A 17,943-nucleotide genomic window follows, 5' to 3' on the forward strand; every position below is an offset into this window, starting at 1 on the left:
GGCCACCAGATTTGCCAGGCACATTTTGCCCTTAGTAAAGCCATGTGAGCTGTCACCAGTCACCTCCTTAATTTTCATGTGCATTAGCATAGTTTCCAGGATAATTTTCTCCATGATCTTTCTGGGCATTCAGGTGAGACTGAGTGGCCTGTAGTTCCACGGGACATCTGTTTTTTCCTTTTTAAAAATGAAGGTTATATTTCCCCTTTTCCAGCCAGTGGAAAATTCACTGGACTGTCATGATATGATGGATACTCAGCCACTTCTTCTGCCAGCTGTCTCAGGATTCTCAGATGCACCTCATCAGGCCCCATGGACTTGGTCACCTTCAGGTTCCTTAGATGTCCTTGAACCTGATCTTTTCCCACAGTGGGTGGTTCTCCCCATACCTACCTTTGCCTTCTGAGACTTGGATGGTGTGGCTGGAGCACCAGTCAGTGAAGACCAAGGCAAAAAAATTGTTGAGTACACCAACCTTTGTATCCCAGGTAATCAGGTCTCCCATCTCCTTTTGGAGGGGCCCTATATTTTCCCTAGTCTTCCTTTTATCAGCAACATTCCTATAAAATCTTTTCTTGTTGCCCTTGATGTCCCTGGCCAGATTGAATTCTATCAGGGTGTTAGCTTTCCTAACCTAATCCTTGAATGCTCTGACAATTTCTCTCTATTCCTCCCAGGCTACCTGTCCTCACTTCCACCTTCTGTAGATTTTCTTTTGGTGTCTGCGCTTGTCCAGGAGCTCCTTTTTCATCCTTGCAGATCTCCTGGCATTTTTGCCTGATTTCCTCTTTGCTGGGATGCATTACTCCCGAGCTTGGAGAATGCAGGTGAGGGTCTGTGGTGTGTTATGGGACCATATGACTAGGTGATGACTGAATGGAGGGCTGTGAGGAAAAGGAGAAATGCCTGGGATGATCCTGCATACACTTGATTTACTCATGAGGCATAATACCCACGTGTATTCATTACCAATGATGCTGCCTCCCAAATTATACAGATTTTTTTTTGAGGGTGGAAAAAATATGAGGAAAAGAGATCAACTCAGAGTATCACGAGCACTGGAAAGGCTGGGAACAGTCCAGATTTCAAAGAGATGCTTAACTGCATTCTTCAAATATCTCTGTGAAACCCAGTTACACATGACACAGAAATGGTATACTCATTGTGCTGGGATCATTCTTCATTCGGCCAGACCTTTTTAAGCAGAAAGGCGGGCAGGGGCACAATCCTGTCATTAAATGTCCTTGTCATTTTATCTTCATTCCTCTGATTCATTGCAGATGGTGCTTTGGAAAGTGTTTTAGTGCCTTTCTCGCTTCAATTACCATCAGTTCACACTCAGTTCATAATGGCAGAATAATTGAGCAGGGGACTGGTTCACCATCCTTGTGGATCTTTTCAACATTTACTTGTGGTTCCTCTAGTTCTTTATCTTGCAGCATATTTTTCCTTAGAAAATTAAATTTGAAAATGTTTGAAGATTTGAAAAAAGTACAGAGATTGATTACTTTGGTAAATTTATTTCATCATTAGATTAACTTTTTATGGATTAAAATGATATGTCCTAAGCAAAAAAATTATAGTAACTATGAGATATATGACTCAATATGAATTCAGCACAGTGTAATTCACAAATTTTTTTCTTTATAGCAAAGTCAAATTAATAAAACACAATAACAATATCACAATACCATTATAACAGTGCCATTAGACAAACTCTAGGTGCATAAATTATAGTGAATAGTAAAGTCAACCAAGCATTTCTTGTTTGTGTTTCCTTGTCCATCATTTATTGATTAATTTATTATTCATACTTAAATAAAAATATTAGAGAAGTTTCTGCCATTATAAGTATTGCAATTGTAATTAAAGAATGATGATTAGAGAATGAAAGAATGATGATCTGTAGTATATTTTGCAGACATGGGGGTGGTATCCAGCTAGCGTGATTCTACTGTGTAATGTAATTCACTGACCATGATAAAATATTAGATTAGCTATGCCAGTAAATTTAAATATTCATAATCATTGATAATTAAGTTACAGAAAAGGTGTTATCAAGATATTTTCTGCAGCATTGTACTTGTTCTTCTATGATAATATTTCTGCATAGTCACCAAAATGTTAGTTTCTACAGAGAACTAGAAATAGTAATTGCACAGTATGGTGATCTGGCAGTCTGTCTGGAAACAAATCAAGAGAGAAATAATTATACAAGACTTCAGAGCTACAGTGTTATAACCTGAACTAACTTCTGAATCTGACAGACATTTATTTGCCAGCCTAAGGAAATAACAAGGGTTTTTTCTGTGTTTAGTTTTAAATAATCTACACCATTGGATTTGTTATGTCCATATGTTTGCAAACACAGATATTATTCCTCCTAAAAGTAAGCAAGAAAAATCATCAAAACATTCCAGATCAACCATTAATAAAGACAAATGTTCAAACACAATTTAAGTTTTTTGAAGATAGTTCAGGTAACATTTTCCTAGGCTTTACAACACAGATTTATAAATGGATACTTGGGTACTTTTGTCAGCATCACGCCTGCTCTTCAGAGCAGAATGCGATGGTGTGGCCTATTAGGTGTTTGATTCTCATAACAGCAAGGAATTCACTTACCATTTGTCCTGTTCTTCTTCTCACTGCCTTTTGGCAAAAAACTGCAGGATAGTTAGAGAAACAGTATTTTTTCTTACTTGAGTTGCATAATCCTCTTAGGACTGAACAGACTGTTCTGACAACATTTGCATTGGCAGTGGACGGAAAGAGAGCTCTTCTGCCCAAGAAATAGTCTGAATATCATCTATTCATGGTGTTCTCTTTGCGTTGTGTCACAGACAAGACAACCAGCCCTGCCTGAACCCTTCTGTCCTTGCCCTCCTTTGACTGGGGAGAAAATGGGCTGTCTTCTGTTCGTCTTGAACCTCTGCCTGATCCAGAGGCCCAGCAGTGGTATCATGCTAAGAAGATGCTGTTCACACATCTTGAAGGGTCTTTCCAACATTACATTTCCTTTGGTGTCCTCACCCAACCCCAAGGAAAAAGGAGCCTGCAGGGCTCCTGACACCAGGTTGTGCAGGTGTTAAGTACTGTGGCACTGAAAGGCACAGCATCATGGCACCACTGACAAACAATTAAATCCATTCATTGCTTTTGGCTTTATTACATTTGTGAATGCAGGAATCATCATCCAGCCAAATCTTGAGAAAATGCTTTAAGGGTTCAGGCTCTCATTCTGCTTTGTCTGCAAGGGTTCAGGCTCTCATTCTGCTTTCTCTGCATAACTTCCATTTCCTCTCATGGCACCCATTCTTGCACAGACACTTGCCCCCTAATCTTTTAAATCCATTTCTAGGGTGCTTTTCCACACTCTCTCCGTTGTCCCAGCCCCTGTAGGATTTCACACCGAGGGGTTTTGTAGAGAATTCAACTTTTCCCTGAGTTTCTTGATTTGTTTTTACTTCTGAGGAAGTTGGGGTAGCTCAGTTATCCTCTATAGGTACAAGAAACAGAAATATTCTCCCCAGACAGGAGACAGGACATCAGCTGAAGCCACATAACCCCACTGCTTAATATTTTCAACTGGTTTTAAATATCTTGTATCTTGGAGTCTAAAGCTGCTCTCATACCTGTGGAGATTTTTTGCATGAAACAATCAGATTTCAAACCAAGTTGCTTTTCTGCAGCATTCACTACATCATCATCAGGATCCTTATTGTCTGGATTGCAAGTTGGATGAGATTGGATTCTTTTTCTTTTTTTTTTGTTTCATTTCCCTGCCTGATACTTATGCCTAAAAATTCTCCAGGGGCGGAAAGCATCTACAAGACTTTAACGAGGAGAGTAGTCTTGGATGGGGCAAACTTTTCCTAACAATGTTTAAATGTTTAACCTAGTGCTCAAAATTAGGTACAGAATAGCTTTAAAAATGTGCCTCTATAAACTAAAAGTATTGCAGTCTCATTCCCTTTGCACTGCAGTGAGAACATCAAGAGGGATTCATCAAAGGAAAAGGCCTTTTTTTACCACAGTCAAACTGTATTTTTGTGTTAATTCTATTTGTTCCAAAAATTAATTTTACAGGGAATCTGATAAGATGTTTTAATTCTATATTTATCTGATCTTAATGTTTACCAATAGATTGTAGTCCTAGTCTTGAGAATTTGCTCACACTTTTAACTGTTGCTCCCACATTATCTTCTTGTTCCATACATCTTTTACTCAAAGTGTCTGTTATTATAACATGAGTCAAGCTGGGTTATTTTCCCTTCAGCTGTATAATATGGGTATATATATATATTCAGAGTAATTACTCTGAATATGTATGAATAATTTTTTAAAAAATAATCTCAGAGGCAATTTTGAATGCCTTTGCTTGAGTTTTGAACAAAGGAAAAAAGATATATATAGCAAAACAGTGCTACACCCTTTACCAAAAGGTAAAGGTACAAAGGGGCTCTGTGTTGAACATGGGAAAGCTTTATGGTGAAGGAACCAACACCAAAGAAATATTCATATTCTCCATGCAGTGAAACTGCCTGCACCACTGAGAATGCCATGGAAAATATGGTGATTCGGTTACTGGCCCAGTCCACAGCTTTGCAAAAGAATAATTTTACTCGTGTGAATGTTCTCAGAGAAGTCCCTTGTACAACACACCTGCCTAAAGCTGCTCCCACGCAGAAATACTCAAGTGATTACGCCCGCAGTTTTTAATGAGCTATTCATAGAAAAACTCCCAGCTGAAATACGAGGTTTAAACATTTTGCTGCTCTTTGAAGGAACCCAAATTCTTCTAAAAGCTCCTTGGCCCATGCATAGAATTACCTATAGGAAAAAAAAGAAGGTGGTAGATACATTATGCACAGACTTTTCAGAAAGAGTACTCCATTGATATATAGAGAATATACTGACTGAGCCTTCGCGTACAGTGAGAAAAAATTGTTTCCCTGTGGCTTTTTGTATTTATTATCAGCTTCACCTTGGGAGTCCAAGTTATTTTTTAATACTTCTCCAATTTGCTTCTCTTCAAGGGTGGGGGAAAGATGGAATGAAGGAGATGACTTTTGATATTTATATTATTTTTACTGCACATGTGATTGTGTCAAGCTGTAAATTCCTTGCTAAATTTTTTAAATCCCTCTGATGTCTGACAAGGAGTTGGAAAAGTATAAATGTTAAATTTTATGGGCTTTTTCCGTGTTACTATAGTCTGCAGTTCTATTATAAACTGTCATCTGTAATATAATCAAAGGAAAATTGGTAGGAAACCTTATTGTAGTCCAAGGAACATTCTTTTTTACATGAATTCGCTGACTTTAATAGGACTTAGACTGTCTGGCTCAATCTGGAACTTTCAGAAAACTTTAGGAAAGATTGAGTCAGAAAAGAACTGTCTTGTTTATGGAATGTCCCCGAAACTCACCTTGACTTACAGTGATATATAATGTCAAAAAAGTTGCTTCCCCATTGAGTTAGAGCCTTTCAGTCGTTAAAAATGCTTGTGTCATCCCCAGTGCAGTGCTTGTACCTTTCTCATTGCTGACCGACGCCACTGTCAGTTTCTAGCTTAAAAAATTAGTAGCAAATTAAGAGTTGGAAAGGGTTGCTTGGCCTCCTTCTTCCTCTTTGTTTTCCTGTCGCTGGTTGGTTTTTGGACACTGCTTGCTATTCGCATTTGTACTGACAACAGCATGAAGGGAGTGTTTGCCCCGGGCCAGGGAAGACACGATGGCAGACATGGTTCAAATACAGCAGGATGTGCTCTTTGCCCCAGGGAGTGTGCATTTTTTAGCGGGAATGGAGTTCCTTACCCAATAGCTGTGCCCTGCTCTGGCAAGACCGGCCTCTATCTTCCCCAGATGGACAGTCTGGGACATTAGGACTTGCTTTTCCCAGGAGTGCTGGGACTTAAAACTTCTGCTTAGGACCCACACCCAACCTGACCATGGACCCCAACACTGAGGAAGGTGCTTGCTCCTGATCTCACTGTGAGCCAATACATGACCACCCATACAAGAAGCAGAGATGTTGGAACTGGCTGAGTTTTAAGGACCCTTCCAACTGAAATGGTGATTCTACAACACAGCAAGGTGTTCCAGGAACTGCTGCCTTGAATGCACATGTGTCATTATGGATCAAAACAAAGAGTTTTTAAAATCTGGAGAGTAGAGGGAAAATCTGTGTTCTGCCTTATCCATCTGAATGACCTGAACATTCCTCTTGCTAGCAAGCTGATCGGATTCAAAACACAACATTGTGAAGACATGCTAGGAGGACCTACTCAGGATGTTGGGGGGGTGAGTCCAGGCCTGGAGCAGTGCCCTAGTTACAGGACTATCATGTCAGCAGTGGATGCTGTGTTTATGATCCATTTGTTCCTTATCTGATGGGACAAGTGAGATCAGTGAGACGTAAGAGACCACAGAATTACAGAACGAGAGAGGGTGGAAGGGAGCTTGTAAGGTCAACTAGTGCAACCCTCGTGCTCAAGCAGGATCAGCTAGAGCCAGTTGCCCAGGACCATGTCCAGATGGATTTGGAATATCTCCTAGGACAGAGACTCCACAAACTCTTTGGGCAACCTACCCCATTTCCTGATCACCTTCTCTGGAAAATTGTCTCCCGACGTTGAGACAGAATCTCCCATGTTTAAGTTTGTACCCATAGCCCCTTGTCTGGTCACTAGGCTCTGTTGACAAGGGCCTGGCTCCCTCATCTTCATTCCCTCCCCTCAGGTACTTACATTGATAAAATCCACCTGAGTCTTCTCTTCTCTAGGCTGGAAAGTTTTAGCTCTCACATTCTCCTCCGTTATGAAAGATCCTCCCAGTCCCTTAATCAACTTTGTGGTCCTTCACTGGAATTGCTCCAGTAAATCCCCTTCCCATTAGGTCCCTAGGCTTTCAGCCAAAGACACAGAAACATGGCTTCATGGACTGCTCACTGAATGGGCCTGAATTTCTCATACTGTCATGAAGAGAAATCCTGAAGTCCGTCTGGCTGAAACTTCTGTGTGTTTTCAAAGGTGCTGGAAGTCTCTCTCCAGTTTCAGGAAACTTTGGTTATTTTAGGCTGATGAAATTGTTCCCCTTTTTTTTTGCCCACCTAGTGCCAGGGTCCTACATTTCTGTGAGCTGCTGCTGAAGTATCTTACTAGAGAATTAGACTTGATGGGTTGTGTTTCATTCAACGTATGAAACAATAAATAACAGACACCAGCCCACAGAAGAGAAGCAGGAGGCAAAGAGATTATATTGGTTTGCCAGTTTGGTCTGACAGTGTCTGAGCTCTTTCATGTCTGGGTCACTCCCTGAAACTTAGGCAGTTTCAGCAGTAGCCAGAGAGCACTATTATCAGGTGCTGTGTTGGTGGCTTTCAGAGGTCAGCAAAGTCCTGACCCTTAAAATGTTTCTCCATAAATGAGCTCTGCATTTACAATTGCTGTAGTAGTACAATGAGACAGGTCTTTACAGTGTCACTCTGGTTTCTAACAAACAAATTTCTCAAAAAATCCACTTATTAGCATAAAGCTAGTGAGCAAGGGTATTTAAGACAGCAGCACTTTTTAAACTTACTTACTTTTTAAACTTATTATCAGTGGGACTGAGACTTCATACCATTTTTATGTGTTAGCATACTTTTAGCCAATCCCCCCCAAACTCATATGTATTTATATATTAGCTTTTCCTGTGTATTTTTACTCTCAGTATTTTCTTTTCTTGCACTTTGAGTTACTGCATTTCCATTTTTCTTTTAAATAAACATCCTTTGCTTTTCTATTACCACTAGGCTTGCAGTCTCATTCCCATTAATTTATTCCATTGCTTCCTTAATTTTTTTAGTTCTGCTACAACAGCTAGAGTTTCATACAGATTTCTGTATAGAATTAAAGTATAGATTATAAAAATATATTTTATATAAATAGATAACATGAATAAATTATCTTACTATAAAATATAAAGTATTTATATAAAAATTATTTATGTAAAATATTAATGTTTTATAAATGTATAAAATACACATATGTATATAGATTATAGAAATATAGATAACTATATTTTACATAGATATTATGATCGAAATTAATTTCCTTACCATTTTTCTTGAGGTTAACTGCATTGTAGCTAAGCATAAGATTTTATTCCCCTTTAAGCCTACTTTTCAGTCCTTCCCTTAACATCCAACTTGACCCTTTGCAATACAATTTGCTGCAGTGAAACTGTTGGAGTAGGTCTGGACTTTTACTCTCAGTTTCTCCTGCTTTTTGCCTGGCTTTCTAGAAGGCCCACAGATGCTGCCAGCTGGGGTGCACTCTCTGGAAGATTGCTGCCTGAACAATGGCACAGACTGGAAGGAGTGGTGTGAAAGGAGGCAGACTTGCACCTCAGGCTTGATGGTTCTCAGGGAAACTGAGTGCTTGCTTCCACAATCCCTGCATGCCACGCCAGCTGAATGGCCTTGGGTCTCCATGGCCAAACGAGGTGCCAGGAATACGAAAGGATGATTTACCTGCTACTTACAGCCCCTTTCTCTGGGTGCTGGAAACACCCTTTGGCTCAGAACTCATCCCACCCATCTGTAGCTGTTTGTACAGTGGAGGAGCTGCATCTCAGCTGGTCAGAGGGGAAACAGAAGCTCAATGACAAGACAGAGGCATCTATAGGTAACAAGGGCATCCTGCCTGGCCTCTGGCAGCTGGGGAAAAACTCCACATCTCCTGTGGGCCCACTGTCATATCTACCAGTTCCATACAGGTGTCCTGGATACCTCAGGACATTTAATGTGGAACAAGGTACATAAATCCCTTCAGATTCCTTTATGGCATAATTTCAAGATAGAACTTAGAATATTTTGGGAGTACTATCCCCTAGAAATGCTGATTTCTTATCTTTTTCCATCACAGCAGTCTCAACATGGAGCTCAAGCATGTGAATGTCAGCAATGTCCACTTTACCCTGAGCTCCTGATGCCATTTTCAGCACCAGGGGTGCAGACCTGCCAGGCCTTCTCACAGCTGGTACATATAGACCCAGCACTGGTGGGAGACTCAGCCCTTCCAAATCGGCAGGTGGAGGCCAGGGAAGACTTCTGAGGACACCTGGGATGACAACAGATGCTAAAAATAAGGCAAATTAATCCTTCTGCCAGCTGCTGTGGGGCTCCAGGCTGCTGTCACTAGATATCCACTGCTTGTAGTGGGAGCTTGGAAATTTAGCTCATGTGAAGACACCAAATTGTTTTTTAAACTAGAGCTGAATCCCATTTCTAAATTCAGGTGAGATAAATTGCCTTCTTAGAATTCAGGGTTAGCTACTAGCAGTCAGCTCTTTTCTCTTGTCTTCTTTTTGTCTTTTCCTTGCCACAGCTGGAGCCATAGCCACAAGCACAGCATACGGGAGAAGGTGGTGATGCTTGCCCCCCTCATCTGATGTGCCACAGAGCAAGCAAGAGAGGTTACTGAGCTGTCCCCCTACCAAATCACCAGAAGCACACTTTGCCATATATGTGTAATTAAGATATGACGAAAAATTTTCATATGTTACTCCACTTCACCTACACTACACGTGACATTCACGTGCGTCCTTTTCAGAGACATGGGCTGTAAAAGAATTATTGGAGCAGGGTTCCCAAGGGGTGTGTTCAGGTACTGGTTCTGGAACTGGTCAAAGTAGGTTCACAATACTTGTAAACTTTTTGTAACAAGGGAGAACAGTGATCCACTTCAGTTCCACATTCCTTTTCCATCACCTCTACCATATCAATAAGAAGATGTGGTGTAGCACTGCCAGCAACATCTGCAGAAAAAAAAATCGCAACAACTCACACTTCATGAAACATTATAGTGGAAAAGAAAATGTGTTCCAAACCACCTTGAGGTTCTGGAGTTAATTCATCATTAAGCATGAGAGACATGGGCGCTGCAGACTCCTGCATTGTTTCCATTGTGGAAAGCTCTAAATTTTGCAGTCTCCCAGCGTGGAAAGCCATACAATCAGACATCAGTGTTTATATTTTAGTTTCTGCATTTACTAAGTATTCATCACCTACTGAAAATCAAGCAAACTAAAACAAAAGACAGCACAGGGCACTAATTTTAAAGTGGGCTGTTAACCAAAGACATGTCATGCTTCTAAGATTCCCTTTCTGCAAATGGCTCAGCACAAGAAAGTTTTACTATTCATATCAATCAAACTACAGGATCAACACCTGAAATGGGAAAGATAATTATGCTGGTTGCACTGTAGCTGTTACCTTTCATGCTAGTAGATGTTAATGAGAGGAGCAAGGTTTGAATCACAGAAACTGAAACAAAAGTACAAAACCCAATATTTTAAAAAAGCTCTGAGATGACCCAATTACATCCCAGACCACTGGAAAGAAAGAAATGAAAGAAAAGATTTGGGTACTTCAGTTTTAGCCAAGCCTACTAGACGGTATTATTTTTCTCATGGTGTCACAGAATAGTCCTTAAAAGCATATGACAACCCTCTGTTACATTACAATAGCAAGAAATCCTAAAAAAATGCCCACTGCATGGACAGCAAATGATAGGGAAAAAACTGGAGAGTGGGAACACATGCAGAAACAAAGCAGTCACAGGTGCAGGGCACAAATCTGTGGCTGGCAGTCTGTCTGAGGTGGCTGCTCCTGGGAACACTGGTCCTGCACAGAGTAGACTTGAGCAGATCCACACAAATGTCTCAGAGGGCCATGATCTGGTCCCTACTGCAGGATGGCATGAGAGCTTGTGTATGACCTGATTCTCTTACAGCTGAAGCTCTCGCTGGCTGAGTAAAGTTTTAGCTGACCTTTGTTCTCAACAGATTAGAAAACCTTCTCTTTTTTTATCTCTCCATAGCATTTTATACTCTGGTTCACTTTTAGTTCTGTACAAACTTCAATGCTTGTACATGGAAGACTACGTGCCAATAACCCACATTTGTGTTTTCTGTAATCTCTAATTTATAATAACCCCTCTTCAATCAGGCACCCTAGCAATGGAGCATTACTCAGAATGGCACTCAGAAACTGGAGATTCAAATCTTCTCAGCTATTTATCACTTAATGTTATAACAGCAGTGGGTGTGTTTTTGCACAGTTCCTCTCATCGAAACATTTAATACAGTGAATAATCTCCTCTAAAGAGACTGGAACATCGTAGCAGTTATTTGACAACTGAGGGGCTGTAGCAACACTCGAAGCATATGTTAAACCTTGCTGTTCAATTAATATGCCAAATGGCAGCTCAAAATTTAACATGAGTTTAGTGCTTAGTCTGGGGATTGACTGGGAAAATATGGTTTGGAAATGTCCACAGATAGGAGGAATATAAGGAAATTCCAAAAAAAACCCCAAGAAACAGATGGTGTCCAGAGAGGTCTGGATTGCTCTGTTGCAATAAAAGATGGACAGTTCCCTTGACCACATGGTAGCGATTGGATATGAAAATTCAGGATTTTTGTAATTGAATTACTGGCGAAGAATTACTCAAAGAACTGGGAATTTAAGATGAGCCGTCCAACCTTTAGATTGTCTCCCTTCCTGCAAACAGTCATTCCTGTGAGAAACAGCATGCCTGCAATTCCACTGGGCTCTATAAAACCACCATTCTCTCAGGCATAACAGGAATGAACCTATTTTCATTATTACTAGAGCACTGTTCAAATGTGATTATAATAAATTCATACAAAAATACAGCTCATTAATGCAAAGTGCCTACCAAAAGGTAACTACATACATTTAAATCCAGATCTGAATAAATGGGATTCAATATGAAAACTTCTTTGGATATCAGTAATACTGAAATTTCACCCTCCATTATTTCTTCAGTAAATCTCCTTTAAAAGTGTTTGTGAAAATAAAAGCATGACTTTTTTTGTTCTGGGTTTGTTTCCTGAAAATCACAGAATCACAGAATCCTAGAATATCCTGAGTTGGAAGAGACTCATCAGGATCCCCGAGTTCAACACCTGGATCTCTGAAGGACACTCAAAAAATCACATCACATGCCTGAAAGCATTGTCCAAGCACTTCTTGACCTTTGTCAGGCTGGTGCTGTGACCACTTCCCTGTGGAGCCTGTTCCAGTGCCCAACCACCCTCTGGGTGAAGAACCTTTTTCTAATACCCAACCTAAACCTCCCCTGACTCAACTTCAGGCCATTCCCTCAGGTCCTGTCACTGGGCACCACAGACGAGATCAGCGTCTGCCCCTCCTCTTCCCCTCATGAGGAAGCTCCAGACTGCAATGAGGTCTCTCAGTCTCCTCTTCTCCAGGCTGAACAAGCCAAGTGTCCTCAGCTGCTCCTCATATGGAATTAAATTGTTGAAATCAACTTTTTAAATAATTCAGAATATCTTTCCTACCTGGTTATTCCCTTTGAAATGAATGGAACTCCTTGTATATTTGATGCACTACCTTGTCCGAGTAAGGCTGGCAGATATCAGAAAATAAATGATTTCTGGACTACTGGCATAAATGTTCAGATTAGTTCAAAAAGGCCTTCCTGCCAAGTTATAAATTCTCAGACTTTGTTTTTTATGTTTGAAAAGCTGACATACTCTTCAGACCCATGTCTCAAAAGCAATGCTATAATTTCTACAGATTTAAAGAATAAACTTTATTGATTAAACATAGTAATTAATCATGCCTCTTTGGTGGATGTAAATGTAGTTGTCACTCATGTCAATGAGCAAGGGGACATTCATGGCTTCAGCTGCAGAACAATAGAAACCTGAATGTGACTGTGCTTATTGTCTGTGAAACAATGAAAAACTGTGGTAGGTACATTTTACAGTCATGTCATAAAACATATCTGAGTAAGAACACATGCTTTTTTGATCATTAGGGTTTTTCCAACTGGATGAGCCAAACTGCACAATACTGTAGAATTTACTTTGATTTCTATAATGAATCACTAAAGCAATCCCACAAGGCTATCCAATGTAATAAAAGATTAACTATTTCCTAGTACAGAGTCATGTTTATGGAGATGTGCCAGTAAATTCTCTAATTCAGTCTAGCAGAAATGTACCTCTGGCTTTAGAGTAGATATTTACTCTAATTCCAACTCTTCACTTCGTGACATGAAGTCCTGTGTGGCTGCAGCTTCTATTAGGTTTCCATACATCACTGTGTCTCACGAGACATAGCAAAAATTATATTGAGACACCAAAAACTGAACTGAAACCTGCTGGTCCCATTTAGACATTTTGCCACAGATGTAAAATAAGTACATTTTGAAGCAATATACAAAATCTTGTTTATTGCAAGTAAAAATAAAAATATCTTCCCTGACATATATATTCACTGTGTCTTTACAAATAAAATCCATTCTCATGAGGTCATGGAATCCTACAGAACCATTTATACAACAGGTTTTGCTTACAATTTGGGAGGAAAAATTCCTCTATAAGAAGACTGAATTTTACTACTTCATGGATTTATCCATTCTACAGAGAGGCAGCTAAGCTTTCCAAATTACTGTGTGGTTCTGTGACTACTCTGAGCACATTATTTTGAGTTTTCCATCTCCAGAGTGACTGTCTGATGAGAGCAATGTTTCCTCTAAGGAGGAGATAACATTCTACCTGTGGCTTTGCAAATCAAGAGAGGAAACTGAAGATGGACATGTATGGCAGTTCTCAGGACAGGAGTGTGGTTTCTTCTTGACTTTTTTGCTTGCTGTGTTTAAGTATGGCATAAATTTAATTAATCACCACAGAGAGGAAAGAATTAGTGTTAATGATACAAATGAATGCAGTTTTCTTGATAAAACTAGAAGATAAGATGTTAGCTTGAAATTCACTGACAGAGGTTTAACACGTTTTACTCTGTTTGCCAGGAATTCTGTGCACTAGCTACAGCACAGCAGTCTAAATGCACACAGCAGCTTCCATATATGTTTGTTCCCAATAGACTCCTGAATAAGCTTAATGAATCATGCATATTTGATTAACTAAGATGTGCTACTGCTGAAATGCATTAAGAAAATATCTTTGTGACACAGTCCAGCAAAATCTGATGGTGTTAGATGTGAGTTCCATTCCCATCAGTGACATTATTTTTCAAGATGGTCTTTGGAGGTCCCTTCCAACCCTACCTATTCTATGATTCTATTATAGATTCATTTTTCATTTGAAGTATTAATATTGACTTAGCAATGTGCATAAGGAAAGTAGCTGATTTATCATCCAGTCCAGTTTCTCTATTTATATATACTGCCCAGTTCTATTTTTGGATGGTGCTTTCAGCCTCTGTGAAAACTTGCATCTTTCTTCTAAAATTTGAGAACCAGATGTGGAACATGGCCCTTAGTTTGTGTTTGGCTTGTGTATTTCTAAAATTTCTGTGAAATGAGTATGTTAGTTTTAATTGAGAGTTAACTGGATATTTTCTTAAATTCCAGAATCTGAACAAATGGGAAATTGTGGTTAGACTAAATTCACCAAACAGCTGTTAGTCGGACTGATATAAATACTGTGGAAGTATAAATACTGTGTGGAAGCTGGGGTTGATGCTGGGAAATTTTTTTGCGCCCTGCTTTATTATGAAATAAAAGGAGGTTTGAGGTAAGCATCTTTGTAAACCAAAAGAAGTATGACTTCTCAGGAAACCAGAACTGAAAATAACATTCTGCTCTAAAAATGGCAAGGTAATCAAGACCTTATATTGATCTTATATTTTTCCTGTCATTAAAAGATAAATTGTCAAGGATCAAGTGCTGTCAAAAGCCCAAATAAACAAGGAATTATTTTGCTGTTTTGCCTGCAAGATCATAGTTGAAAAAATACATATTAGGAAAGAGTAGTTGAAACCTCAGTATTTATGAAAAGGTTGATATGTGATTTTGATTTCATTTTTTGAGAGAAAAATTGACTAAGATTCAATAGATTTAGGGTCAGCCTTCTACTTTGTGTCAATATTGCTTGCAGAAATAGCAATTCAGCTGTTGACTATTAGTACTGCTCTACCTTTGCCTGTTCATACTCACCCCACAAGACTGCACCAAAACCAGAGACATATGGTTCCTGTGGCACAGCAAAGCAGCTTCGGGCAGGAGGTTGACTTAGGGTAGGTTTTTTTTCCCTTAAATTTCAAGGGAAGTATCCATGAGTGCTACATGCACAAGCAAATCATAGGAAGGAGAGAACTACCTGTATCAAGGAAATACTGCTCCAGGCAGCTCTTTGTGCCAAAGTTTTCCTTGGAGGAAAGCATGCCTCCTTCCAATGGGACAGTTTTAGAAATATCTTGAAAAGGTACTATCAGAATTTGGGCCAAAATTCAGATAAAAAACCAAAATAATCTTGAGGTACCACTACTCCTTGCAAATAGAACTTACCACTGATATAAAGTGTGTAACTTAATAAAGTAAAAACAACGGAATATATTTGGAAATTATTTAACATTCTTTTTCATGGGCTCAGTTTTAATGAAATATGATCAGTAGGCAGTAGTACCTAAGTGAAGTAGTACCTAAGTGAAGAGCTGAGGTGTGCTAAGGAATGTCTTCACACAATTTATATTGGAGATAATGCTCAAAAAACCAAAAAATACAAGAGTGCAAAACAAAAGAGATTCTGTTGTACTGACTTCACTGGGAATGCAATTAGATTGACTGACCATTTTTAGAAGCATAACCCTGATTGCTACTGTATGTGTTGTTGCAGAATTATTTTCACATGTTAATAATTCATTTTTTCCACAATGGTATTACTGATTGTCTGGAAGCATGTAATTGATTCATTAAATTGTGTAGTTCCCTAAAGTTTGACCTCTATTGACGTCTCTGAATTTGTGGCAAGCTATTTTAAAAGAGCAGAAGCATATCACAGCCAGCAGCCCTACACCAATATAAATATTTTCTACTGTGCTAATGCTCAGAATTCACTTTCTGGCAGCTGACCAAGAATTTTGCATAGGAATGCACTGAGCTGGAGACCCCTATCTAATAAATTTTATCTGACACACTCAAACATCCACTTTTATTACCATGTCTGATTTTCCCATGCTCATACAATTTAAAGATACAGCTTCTCCCTTTCTCTTCTTTGAAGAAAGAGTAATATTTTCAAACAGAATGTCACAGGGGTACATTACCATGAGCACTTTCATCTGTGGAAGTCTTATACAAAGGAATGTATACTATATATTCACAAAAGCACATTCTCTCACCAATCCCACCATCTTTCCACAAATGCTCCCCAAACAATGCAGCAAGGGAAAGCATATTTCTGTGACATTTTTACTCTTTGTGGGCTGCAATTTCTTTTTCCACTGGAGAATATTTGAGTCCTAGTCCTGATGTTCTCTAACCTATACATGAAGCGCAATGAATTGTGCAGCATTTCAGGGGACTTTGTCCCTTCAGAATGCTTTGTCCAGGGTCTAATTGCTGAGGATATGTAGCTAAAGTAAAAACACTATATAAGATTCCTACAGCACTGCTATGATGAATTCGCAGCACTGGGGAACTCAGACCTTCGACAGCACTGCCTACATTGTCCCTCAGCTGATGCAGGGGGTCGCAATATTTGGAAACTGGATTGATAGTAATCTTTTGCTGGTGTCTTATGTGGAAATCAAGAAATGTCCCAGACAAGGTTTTTAATGCAGTGATTAAATTGTTCCCCGTTCCTGTGCTTATCAGTAATTTTCAGCCTTGCCTAATGTTCAAAAAGTTTCTATAATTATATGTATTACCAAAAAAAAAAAAAAAAGCACGTAGCAAAGAGGTGGCTGAGTAAGATTTCCCCAGCCAATAATTTTTTCCTCCTGAGACACATGGAAAGTCTTCTGAAGTCAAGGGCACCCTGTAGCAACTCCAATGAATCTTGCAGTATTATCTCTCCATGATGTAAATTTACAACAAAACAAAAAATTCTGCCCTGAGCTTTTGAAAATGTAATTTAATCTAATATGACATTTTAACTTTGGGGTTTTTTTTCCTCACTAAGAAAATGGTTACTGCTCTTTTTAGATTTTCCATCATGACAACTGTAGAAAAAGTAAGATAACAAGAAACAAGAGTTTTATTTTCTTCATTTTTTCACCCAATGATTTTCCCCCAAAATATACAATTTTAAACTGAAATTCAATTACAAGATAAAATCCCCCAAAGCCACGTATATTATGCTGTTAAAAATATGCCTAAAATAGGTTTTAACAAGAAAAAATGAGGACTTCAGCTAAGTTCATATACCATCATTCAAATACAACGTTCAGATGCTCACAATTTTGGTGCAAAACAGATATAAGTGGGTATTTTTTTTAAATCTGTGTATTTGTCACTGGCTCAAAGTATCAGCACAATAGATTACCTGGGAATTATTTTTGCAGATTACAGTATCCTTGCAAATGAAGCCTGAAATACAATGTGAACAAACCCACAGAGGTGTACCCAAAAAGCCCTTTGTTAATTTAATTTGTTAAATTTCACTGTGGTGTGAGACTAGTGGGTCTCTGCTAGTCTGAATTGACTACAGTCAGCTTAATTATCCAGTATCAGAGAGAAAAACCTCCTAAAAGCCCTAACAGAGAGAATTATGTGCTGTCTAAAACATGGCCCTGAAAGAATGCACAGAGGTGTTTGGCTCTAAGCTGTGATTATTTCCACCGAAGTCGTCAGGGCCACTGAAGTGCTGCACAGGCATGGCAGGATGGTCCTCCAACACCAATCTGCAGAATCATCTGCAGCTTTGGAGCAGCCTGTGCAAGACCTGAAGGATTGCAGCAGGAAAGGAGCGTGGCTGAGGCTGATGTCCTGCCCCATGCAGCAGCCTGGGAAAGGCGGGTGCCTCTAACACTGGCTCCCGCTCTACCTACACTCCCTCCCCTGAGCAGCTGGCTACCATCTTGGGTAGTCTTATCTGCTGTGACTTGTCAAGCCAAAATATTTGTTTAAAAAAGGATCAAATATTCATAGCTCATTTA

This window comes from Corvus kubaryi, unplaced genomic scaffold, assembly GCF_017639235.1.
Source record: "Corvus kubaryi isolate FWS band 111438036 unplaced genomic scaffold, C.kubaryi_AGA036_p1.0 37256, whole genome shotgun sequence".
Lineage (NCBI taxonomy): Eukaryota > Metazoa > Chordata > Aves > Passeriformes > Corvidae > Corvus > Corvus kubaryi.